Source organism: Zea mays, chromosome 3, assembly GCF_902167145.1.
Source record: "Zea mays cultivar B73 chromosome 3, Zm-B73-REFERENCE-NAM-5.0, whole genome shotgun sequence".
Classification (NCBI taxonomy): domain Eukaryota; kingdom Viridiplantae; phylum Streptophyta; class Magnoliopsida; order Poales; family Poaceae; genus Zea; species Zea mays.
This window is the reverse complement of record NC_050098.1, coordinates 99,137,628-99,148,354: the sequence shown is the minus strand read 5'-3', so window position 1 is coordinate 99,148,354 and position 10,727 is coordinate 99,137,628.

The window sequence follows — 10,727 nt, the reverse complement described above, 5'->3', positions numbered from 1 at the left end:
TAGCCCCTCGTTACATTGGACCTTATGAGATCATAGAAGCATGTGGACCCGTGGCATACAAATTGAAGTTACCTCCGAAATTGTCTGCCATCCACAATGTATTCCATATATCCCAACTAAAGAAATGTGTTCGATTGCCGACTGAGATCATCGCAGAATAGAAGTGAAGATAGAGCCAGATCTATCGTACCAAGAGTACCCTTCCAAAGTTCTAGATTGCAAAGAAAGATCAACTCGGGCTAAATCGATCAAGATGTATAAGATCCAATGGAGTAATCACTCAGAAGAAGAGGCTACTTGGGAATTGGTACGTAACCATGCCCAACCCCTCCCCCTGCCCATTGAATCGATACATAAGAAAAATGATCTTAATATAGGAAGAGTTAATTGTAAGACTAAAGTTAAAAGGACTTCCTTCTGAAGTTGCAAAGAAGATGACATTCGAAGAGCAGTTGCCAAGAAGAACCTTAATGAACAAACCACCCACTTCAAGCAAGCCTTAACCTTCGCTTCACCCCGGGAGGACTCTAACCCGAATCTCGGGACGAGATTCCTTTAAGGGGGGAAGGCTGTGACACCCCAGTGTCACCTAGGGTTTCTTCTCAGAGCCAACCCAAAACCATTATCACATGTGAACCAAATTGAGTAAAGGACTTCAAAATTAGGAACAAAGTTTAATTAAGTCTTTTTCATCTTAAGAATTATGCCTTAACCATGTCATGCACCTCAGGGTGAGAAGAATTCACAAACCCTAAATAGGCCATTTTAGTGCAAAGAGGGAAAAACTTGTAAAAATACTTTGAAAAACACAAAATCATGATGAGAACCAAATAACAAAATTAAAGTGCACTAAAGAAACTACAAAACATAGTAAGAAAGTTTGATCAGCAAAGGTTTGAAAAATTCTCAAAAAGACCCTTCAAGGTAAACTTCAAAAGAGAAATTCAGAAAATTCAGAACTGAATTTTCAGCCCTTTATAAAGTTTAGCCGTGTTCTCTGTTTTCCAAAACTCAAATCTACAAAACCCAAATATGAAAGAAGCGCAAAATTACCTTGAACACACCCTGGAGAAATTTGGGAGCAAAATTCGGTCGTTTGACATGATCTTGGCAGGGATTTACCTCGGGACTCCACCCTGTGACACTGCCACATTACCGAGGCGACAACTCTCTGCCCTTGACCCGAAACCGCTCGGCTCCACGCGTAAACGACAGAGTGTAGTCGGGAGAACAAATCCTACACAGCGATCTTGCCCAAATTCGCAAAGATCTGCGCCCTATCGGCGTTAGAACTCGGGCAGAAACAATGGAGCCACGTGTTTGATCGCGGCTGACACGCCTGGTTTACGCTAGTTCGCGCACCCACGCCCAGCCGTCCACGCCCACGCGCCCACACTGGTCCACACCCGCCCGTGCACCACGGTGTGCCTATAAAGAAGCCCCAAGGCCTCGGCCATACTCCCCTGCACGTTGTCGGTCTTGCCCAAGCCAGAGCTCATCGAACTTTGCCTTGAACGCGCCGCGCCACCGCCCGCCAAGCCACCCGAGCCTCGGCCACCGTGGCCAGCTCACTCCAGCCACTTCCAGGCTGCGCCAGCCGCTCGGTTAGCTTCGCCAGAAGCCCGTGAGGCTTCCCAAGTCCTTCGACCTGGCAGAGCCTCGCCAGGGACCCCGAATCGCCCTCGCCGGACTTCGGTCACCCGCCGCCGCACGTGAACCAAGCTATCTGGTAAGCCATTTTCCAATTCCTTGCACCCACGTCTTCCCTAGTGTGACGGAACCTCCCAAGTCATTAGGCCCACCTACAGTTGTCCTTGTCCAACAGACCTCAGATAACCCTGCAGGTGCACCTGATCACTTGACAAGTTCGGTATCTGTTTTCTTTACCTTTCCCAAGAGCGTTTCACCCATCACGCAGATATTATCACACATCGGAGGAACGAGTATGCGGAAGCAGTTACAATAACTTACTTTATATTAAAGTATAGAAAGAGTAGTATTATTACAGACCAGAGCAAATATAAGAGTGCTGGAGTAATATTATTACATATCTTGGGAGGCAAAAAACCCTCCCGATAACAGTAAAAGTTTTTAAGGGAGGACACTTCCTCATGAGGCTTCAGTCTTGGCTTTCTTCTTTAGGCACCACCTTGGAACAAAAGCAACAAAAATTTGCTGCTTCCTCACCTAAAACAACATGGGACAAAGCCCTGAGTACGAAGTGTACTTTCGCAAGTCTAACCCGTCAAGATAAAAAGACTCTCAAGGATATGCTGGCCTTTGGAAATCAAGGTATGGTTTATCAATAATCAAAAGACTCTATTTGCAGAAATGCTTACTAATAGTGGATCCTTAAAAACTCAGTTTTATTAGCAAGTTAAGTCATTACCTGAGTTCTAGAGTTCTTTCTACCCTAGTTCAAGCACTTGACCTATACTAGCCAATTTCTTATCAACCCTTTTTATTCACTGGAATGCTATGTGTAGGTCAATGACCCAGTCTTCATGTCCGAGAAGTAATGGCGATCCGAATCGATTAATACTCAGCTGAGGATCTCCAATCACACGACATATGTAGCACTTAACCCTTGCATATGTTAACTCGCCACCGGGGTTCTTAAGACCAGATTAGGTTCACGCCAACCGAGAGCACAGATACATCACCGTCCAGCCTCTTGCCACGGAGGGTACATGCTACTCTCGCCATCTCTCCACTCCCATTGCGTGTTATCTTATTCTGGTATTACTCTGCCCGAGGCAAAGCTTACCCATGATGAGGCATGTGACCAGTTAAAGGGTCCTCGAACATCAAGCCTACATCGACAAGGTCCTTAATCGACTCAGACAGAGACACTACACCAAGACTCTCTTCTCGTGCAAGTCACCCGCCCAGTCTTAGCTTTATCATTTCAAACCCAAAGTTTGGTACCTGGCAGAGGTACATCTTTTCCGATGTTGAACCCATCATGGCCATGATGGATCCACCATCAAGTTTTATTTTTGAAAACATCCCACCCTCTTTGAAGCATCATCTTTTGTCAAAACAAAACATTTTGTTTTTCTAGAGCAAAGCTAAGCATAAGAAAAACCTTTTCGTAAAACAGGTGATCAAGGTAAGGTAATCAAATTCTCAAGGAAGGAAATGCATTAATTTGTTTAGCACGCAACTCCTATCACCTAATGCATCAAGCAAGTGAGAAAGATTTTAAAATAGCAAGGAGGTGGCAAATGCACCGGGGCTTGCCTTGTGTTATAGGTGAGTCAGGCTCTGCTCCACAGATGTCAAAATAAAAGCAGTTCCCTGCCTGAGGTTCTTCAGGTGGTGGTGGTGGTGTAGTCCTTGCTTCTTCAACTTCTATCTCTTCTTCATTTTCTATATATAGCCATATATAATCATGAATGCTCATGTAATGCTCATGAAATGCAAAGATAATAAAAGTATATTATCTTAGGCCTTGAATATAATTTTCCTTCACGGATCTCTGGGAAACTAGGGTTTTCGGAGTCTATAGTGAAGTTCATAGGGCAGGAGACTAGGGTTCTAGGTATCAAACATGGTCCAAATCATGCCAAACTTTACCCAAGGCTTCTAAATAATATTTAAAGCTTATCTACAAAGTTTGGTGATTTTTTGAATTATTAATAAATTTCTAAAATTCTAGGGGAATGGGTTTTGGCCATTTTAAATACTCCATAATTCCTTATTTTGAATAAAAATCCTAAAACTAATTTTATTAAATACTATAGAAAATTAGGAACCTAGCAAAATTGGTCTGGTATTTTTAGCAATTTTTATATAATTTTCTAGGAATTCTCTAGTCCTGGCAGAAAAAGAAAAACAGAAAGGTGCTACAATATTGGGCTCATTTCAGTCCGAGACGGCCCAGCAAAGACAGAACTCGCCCCCGCGCACGCTTACGCTCGTGCGGTCAGTTTTTGCGCGAAGACCCTTGGTTGTTTAAATAATTGGTGAAGAAACCCTGGCTACTATTTACTGTCTCACTGACCTTTGCTAAACCCCCCCTCCTTTCTGTTTCTTCACCAAACTGGGTCCATGGCGGAACCGTGTCGAGCATCAGGCCGAAGCCTCGATTCTATGGCGAGGGTGACCCGAACAAGAGGCAATAAGTACATAGATGTTGTGTACCAGCCTAACCGGTCAAAAGCCCTCACTTAATTTGAAGGATTCAACCCTAATTGGAGCTTGTTCAAGGTCACGGCGGCGGAATGACCCTGGTGATCGCATTCTGAACAACTAACGGCATGGATGCTAAAATTGAAGCTCGGGGAAGCTTCACGTGTTCACCAGAGGCTATGTACACACTTGAATTTGGACTAAACAAGAATAGGAGAGTGGGTCAACAGAGAGGGTGTCCGCGGCGGCGTTCTATGGGACGACTGGGTGTTCCGGAGTGTGGGCTTTGGTAAAGTTCAATTGGCCGGCTCCGAGAGCAATAGGAAGTTAAAGACAAGCCAGAACAAGAGCCAAATGGGAGAGTACTGACCCGAGGAGGGCTGGCACCGGAGGGGTCCTTCACGACGGCGGAAGAGACCGATCCCAGGGAAATCCGATGACCTCCGATGATGGTGGACACAACAGGGTGGCTAGTGAGCCGTTAGCTTCGTAACTAAGGGATGAAGACCAGTGCTCAGTTGATTTGGATGACGGGGGTGAGAGCGTGGTGAATTTATAGGCCCGGTGATCTACAGCGACGGCCATGGTGCTAACCTTCACCGGATGTCGCTGGCAATCAACGACAACGTCGGGCGCGGTCCCTTTCTAGGAGTTGGACACGTCTCGCCGCGACAGTAATGCGGTCAAATCGGCGATGTCGTGGATGAACGGAGAGGAGTGGCGCCGGTGACCAGGCACGACCGTAAAGATCAGTGGCCGCGTGGTGGCTGGAATAGTTACCCTCCACCGCGGCGATCTTACCTGATTCATGAATATCGTCGCGAAGAGATGCCCGCCGAGCGCTTAACCGGACCATGGCACGAATCACGGTGCGGATTGGTGCCGGCGGCGAGGTGCTCTGTATCAGAGATATTCCTGTTACCGTACCATCGCCTGTATTAAAGTTGTTGAGCTTCAATCCATCTTTAATTTTGCCATAGCACCCCTAGTCAAATTCTCATTGAATCCAACTCAAATTTGATCCCAAGTTCGGCCAATACCACTGGTGGCCTTGTTTCAGTTTAAAAACTGACTGACAACCCGACTTTGGATCCAATTTTCTCAAAAAATTTCATGGTACCAAGGCTTAATCCCTATAGCAAAGTTGTTCTCCTATAGTAGCTCTACAACTTTGCTATATTGACTTTGAGAAAAAACTTCAAGAATCCTAAGATGTAGGGCTCCAAAGTTAGCCTCAATCAACTGTATTTCAGACTTAACCATATGATCACTAGAGTGGCATTTTTGCATTTAGGTCCAATTCTCATGGTTTCTTTTGTAAATCTTCAAATATGTGAACCACATGACTTAAGGTACCCTAATTCCATGGTTTTTGCACTTAGGTCCAATAGTGTGCAAAATTTACATATAACCCCCTAGGGTTTCTGTCCAGGTTTTTCCAGGGGTCTATTTAGGGTTTTTGATACTTCTAAGGGTCTATTTACGATTTTTGATACTATTTAGGGTGACATTTTATGATCATTACTAATGAGTTTTGAAGTTTTCTCTTATTTAGACTTTTTTACTCTTTTAAGCCCAGTTTAGGGTTAAGTACCCTACTCTAGGGTTTTACCCATGACCAGTCACATCAATACAACTTGTTTGAACTTTTTGCCTAGTGAATGCATTCTAAGTGTAACAAGCACATGATATGCTAATGTCCATGATGTTATGCTCAAGTTTTAGTGGCAGTAACACCAGGGGTGTTACACCTAGCATCTAGTGTGTGGCGGAACCGCCCGAATTATTCCAACTTAAGTGCCTAAGTCCCACCTTAGAGGCTAGACCACACTTAAATAGGAATTAAACGTCAGTCCCTCGGATCTAGTCCGACAAGGCCACTAACAGGATCAAGTACCACTTACTCACTCGAAGGTGAGGCACAGAGCAAATACAATAAAGCATAAAACCATACATTAAAGAAGTGCTTAAGGTTATTACAACATCATCGGAGTTTTGCAAAAGTGATAATCATTGTTCGGAATGCAGCGGAATTTAACTAATGGTAAATAAAAGGGAGGATGGGGAAGTCGGGCCCATCACTCCTCTTGCTCCTCTCCGGCTGAGGTAGGGTCCCACTCGACTGTCCAACCCGGTGGCAAGGTAGAGGGCCAAGTCACTCCAAAAACCATATCCTCCAGAGAACCTGGAAAAAAATTTTGCCACAAGCAAGGCTGAGTATACTAATACTCAGCTAGACTTACCCGGTGTGAGGAGTCTACTCCTCTACCTCTAGACATGCAGCTGTTTGGCTGAGGGGTTAGTTTGCCAAAAGCACTAGCTGAGTCTAAAATCAAGTTTTAGCTTTTCAAGTTTTAGTGTGATTCTCTTAAGACTAGATGTGTACCTAGCTAATCATACATGGTATCAGGCATTTTAACAATCAACATCTTTTGCTAATCAACTCATTTCCACTTATTACTCAATATAGCAGCATGGATCAAGCAGTCTCATTAGCTGCGAGAAGCAGACGATTCGAATCGAGTTTTTAAACCTTGCAAGGTAAACCTAAACACACGACGTTGCGAGGCACTGTGTCCCTACACACATCAACCGTCCCCATTGATTCCCTGGCAACAGAAAGGGGTTCACCGCCTTGGCGTACAATGCCTCACTAACCCTGACTGCCATCGTGCAGTGAAAACACTTGTACCCACCATAACTGGAATGGGAGACCACGTCTCAGGTCGCGTGAGGAGGGCAATCTGTGGGCAGGTTCACTCAGGTACTAGGCTTACCGATTTACCATATTTCTTGGCATATGTTTAGTACGTTCAAACACTTGACACACGGTACCACACCTTAATCCTTATTCCAATTTCCGTCTCGTAGACAACACATCCCCATGGATCGTTGTCCACAGACCATCATCATTCCGGTATAAAAATGGATACAACCAATTCCTGACCTCGCACGAGTGCTAGAAAAATCACTCTACTTCTACCGAGATCCCTAATTAGTAAAACAGCTACTCGACCTAGCATACTAGCAAGTTCATGCAACTAGGGTTTCAAACAACTCCTACACTTAAGTGCACAGTACAAGCCTACTAATATTAAGTGCAGTAAAATAGCATATATAACGGTTATGCATAAAATCGGGGCTTGCCTTCCAAAGCTGGGGCAGGCAGATCCTCGATGGCAGGCTCTGGTGCTGGCTCTTGGACTACCTCCTGAGCAGCTCCTTGCTCCGGAACGAGGATGTACTCTCCGTTAGCGAGATTACAATCTATCGAATGCAATGAATAAGATACATGTATTTTAATAATATGTTAATTTAGTAAATACTATGTATGGTGAAACAATTTTAGTGGGTAAACTAGGGTTTCTTTATCGGATAAAGTCTGTATCTGGTATAAATACTGAGTTCAGCTCTGGCATAATTTGTCCAGCTCTGGCATAAATACTGAGTTCATCAAATACATGAAATATGCCGGGGTGTTGGTCAGCCCGAATGACATTACCAAGTACTCATAAAGTCTGTTTCTGGTAGAGAAAGCCATTTTCGGAATATCGCTGGCCATGATCTTGATTTCATGATAGCCAGAGCGAAGGTCTATCTTAGAAAACACCTTGGTTCCCACCAACTGATCAAACAACACATCAATGAGGGGTAAAGGATACTTATTTTTAATAGTTACCGCATTGAGAGGGCGTTAATCAACACACAATCTCAGACTCTCATCCTTCTTTTTCACGAACAAGGCCGGACATCCCCATGGTGAAGTACTTGGGCGAATGAATCCCTTGTCCAACAACTCTTGTAACTGCTTCTTCAGTTCTGCTAACTCTGCTGGAGGCATCCTATAGGGTCTCTAGGATATAGGTGCAGTTCCGAGTTGCAGCTCAATTGCAAACTCTACGTCTCTATCGGGTGGCATCCCTGACAATTCATCTGGGAAAACATCAGGGTACTCACATACCACTGTAATTCTCTCTACGGGTGATTCTACCTCGGTAAGTGCACAAGAATGGGTACAGCCTTGGTCAGGTAGGTACAAGGTGATTTCTCCGCAACTCGGTGAGTGTATTTCAATGGCTCTTGCTGCGACATCAATCAAAACATGATGTCGGGATAACCAGTCCGTTCCCAGGATGATATTCACACTCTCCAATCCCATAATCAGGAGGGTGGTTCTAAATATAATACTACCCAGTTTTATTGGCACCTGCCGGTTGAGTTGATAGGTGGCAACCCTGCCTCCCAGTGTTGCAATCATAATGCCCCCATTGGTGTGGTGGAAGGGTAGCTGACATTTGGCACTAAATTTTGCACTGATAAAACTGTGTGATGCGCCAGAATCAAAACGAATGACAGCAGGGCAATTTAAAACAGAAAAGATACCAGTCATGACGGGTGCTCCCTCCGGAATATCAGCCAATGTGGTGAAGTTTAGCCTGCCCTGCTTTACTTGCACCCTCTGCCTCTTGCCTTGGTTCTGATTTGCATTCTGCCCCTGCCTCTACTGGTTCTTGGGACAATTCTTGGCATAGTGCCCAGTGTTGCCACAAGTGAAACACCGGTTGTCATTGCCCTGACGGTACTGGTGCTGTGGCTGGGTTTGCTCCTCTGAACTGGGGGTTGAGAGCGGTTGGGTGCCTGCTGCTGCTACGGTCGGATCACCCATCGTCCTTGCTGCTGCTGAGGTCCCCTACTCATAGTGTCAGACATAATCCTGAAGCTCTGAGGCTGAGATGAAGGTCCTACCATAGGGGTCTTCCTCTTCTTTTCTGCCTAACGGGTCGTGATACAATCCTCCTGAGATATGGCCATGTTGACAAGCTCATTGTAGCTGTTGGCCCTGACTGTGTTGAGACGGTCACGGAGCTTAGTACTGAGGCCCCTCCTGAATCTGTTTCTCTTCTTCTCATCTGTGTCAGCATGATAGCCTGCGTACTGACACAGGTCATTGAAGGCTTGGGCGTACTGCAGCACTGTACGACCGCCCTGAGTGAGTGCCAGAAATTCATTGAGCTTGCGGTCCATGATGCCTGCTAGTATATGATGCCCTCTGAATGCTGCCTTGAACTCTCCTCACTCAACCATGTGGTCAACCGGCTGCATAGCGAGGAAATGGTCCCACCATGTCCGCGCTAGCCCACGAAGCTCAGCGGTGGTGAAACGGACCTTGGTCACATCTGAACAATCTCCATTAAGCAGTGGGAATTTGGATTCCACCACCCTGAGCAAAACATCCACGTCGAGTGGGTCTTCTGCACGAGTGAACAACGACGGCTGAGTACTGAGAAACTCCTGATAGGTGGCCGCTGCTGGGGGACGCTGATGATGATCACCACCCCCATAGTGCTGAGGTGGTGGCTGACGTTGAGCTAGCTGTCGCATGATCTCATTCTGCTGAGCCATCAGCTCCTGCATGGTAGGAGGCTGCGGTGGTGGTGGAGGAATGCGCTCATTCTGTCCACGACGCGCCCTTCCTGCCATCTGAAATTTAGGATGTTCTTAATGTCACACTTTCAATTCCATGATTGCACATGATAAGGGATCTTAAATAACAGGTTCGTAGGATTTCAAATATTTCCTTGCCTCCACAATTGTACCAACAGAATATAATTTCATTCATACTTAAAAGTAGAAACCATCCATCATTTAACATGCCAAAAGAGTTTTTCCAACAGTTACAGCAGTGCTCAAAATACTTGACTCTCTCTAGCCTAGTACCTCCAAGGTGCAAAAGCTAAGCTAGTTTCGAGGAGTTGTACTGTCACCCACTTCTATCCTAACTTTGAAATCTAATGGGCAAACGAGGCAACGCTAGACTCGGGGGAAGGTGGTCTTCCTGAGCCAGCAGTGTCCAAGCTGGATGCAGGCTCCGGCTCCTCTCCTCCCTCGATGTCTACATCCTCATCGGCCCCCTCTGCCTCCATGTCTTGAATCTCTTGATGGTGCAGATCCAAATGTTGGTTGGCTTCCTCAAGCTGTTGGTGGGTAGTTTGAAGCTGATCTTCTAGAACCTCAATAGTGTTCTCCCTGGCCTCCACCTGATCTTCAAGCTCTTGGATTTGAGTGGCCATTTGCTCCACCTGGAGATTCTTTTACACCAGCTCAGTGGACAAGTCTACAACAAGGTCCTCCTTGTTATCCAGGGTGATCTTGGTAGACTCCACTATGCCCATAAGCTGGGACATCGCCTCACCTCGCAAGGCCTGCAGACAATATAGGGCACACATGCACCGAACCGTCAGGTGAGCGGTAGGTCCAGGGTAGAGAGCCCACACATCCTTGGCGTGCTCAACCCGATCCTTCGACATTGGGTCGTCCTCCTTCTCAGTGGGGAATAAGCCAATGGGGTGGGTTGATAGCTCCAAGGGGTGAAAGCCGCAGAAGGTCGTCAGCACATGCACAGTAGTGGACTTAATAGTATCCTCGGCTCTGAAACCGAAAGACTCGGAGTCCAATGAACACTAGCCTAGCTGCAAGGGATGAGGCTCCAAAGTCATCCTCACCCTACAGCGGGGTACCCGATGCTCCTTGAACAACTCCACAACGTACTGGGGAGGCGTAGCATAACCGGCTCCCTGCAGTACCTCCCACAA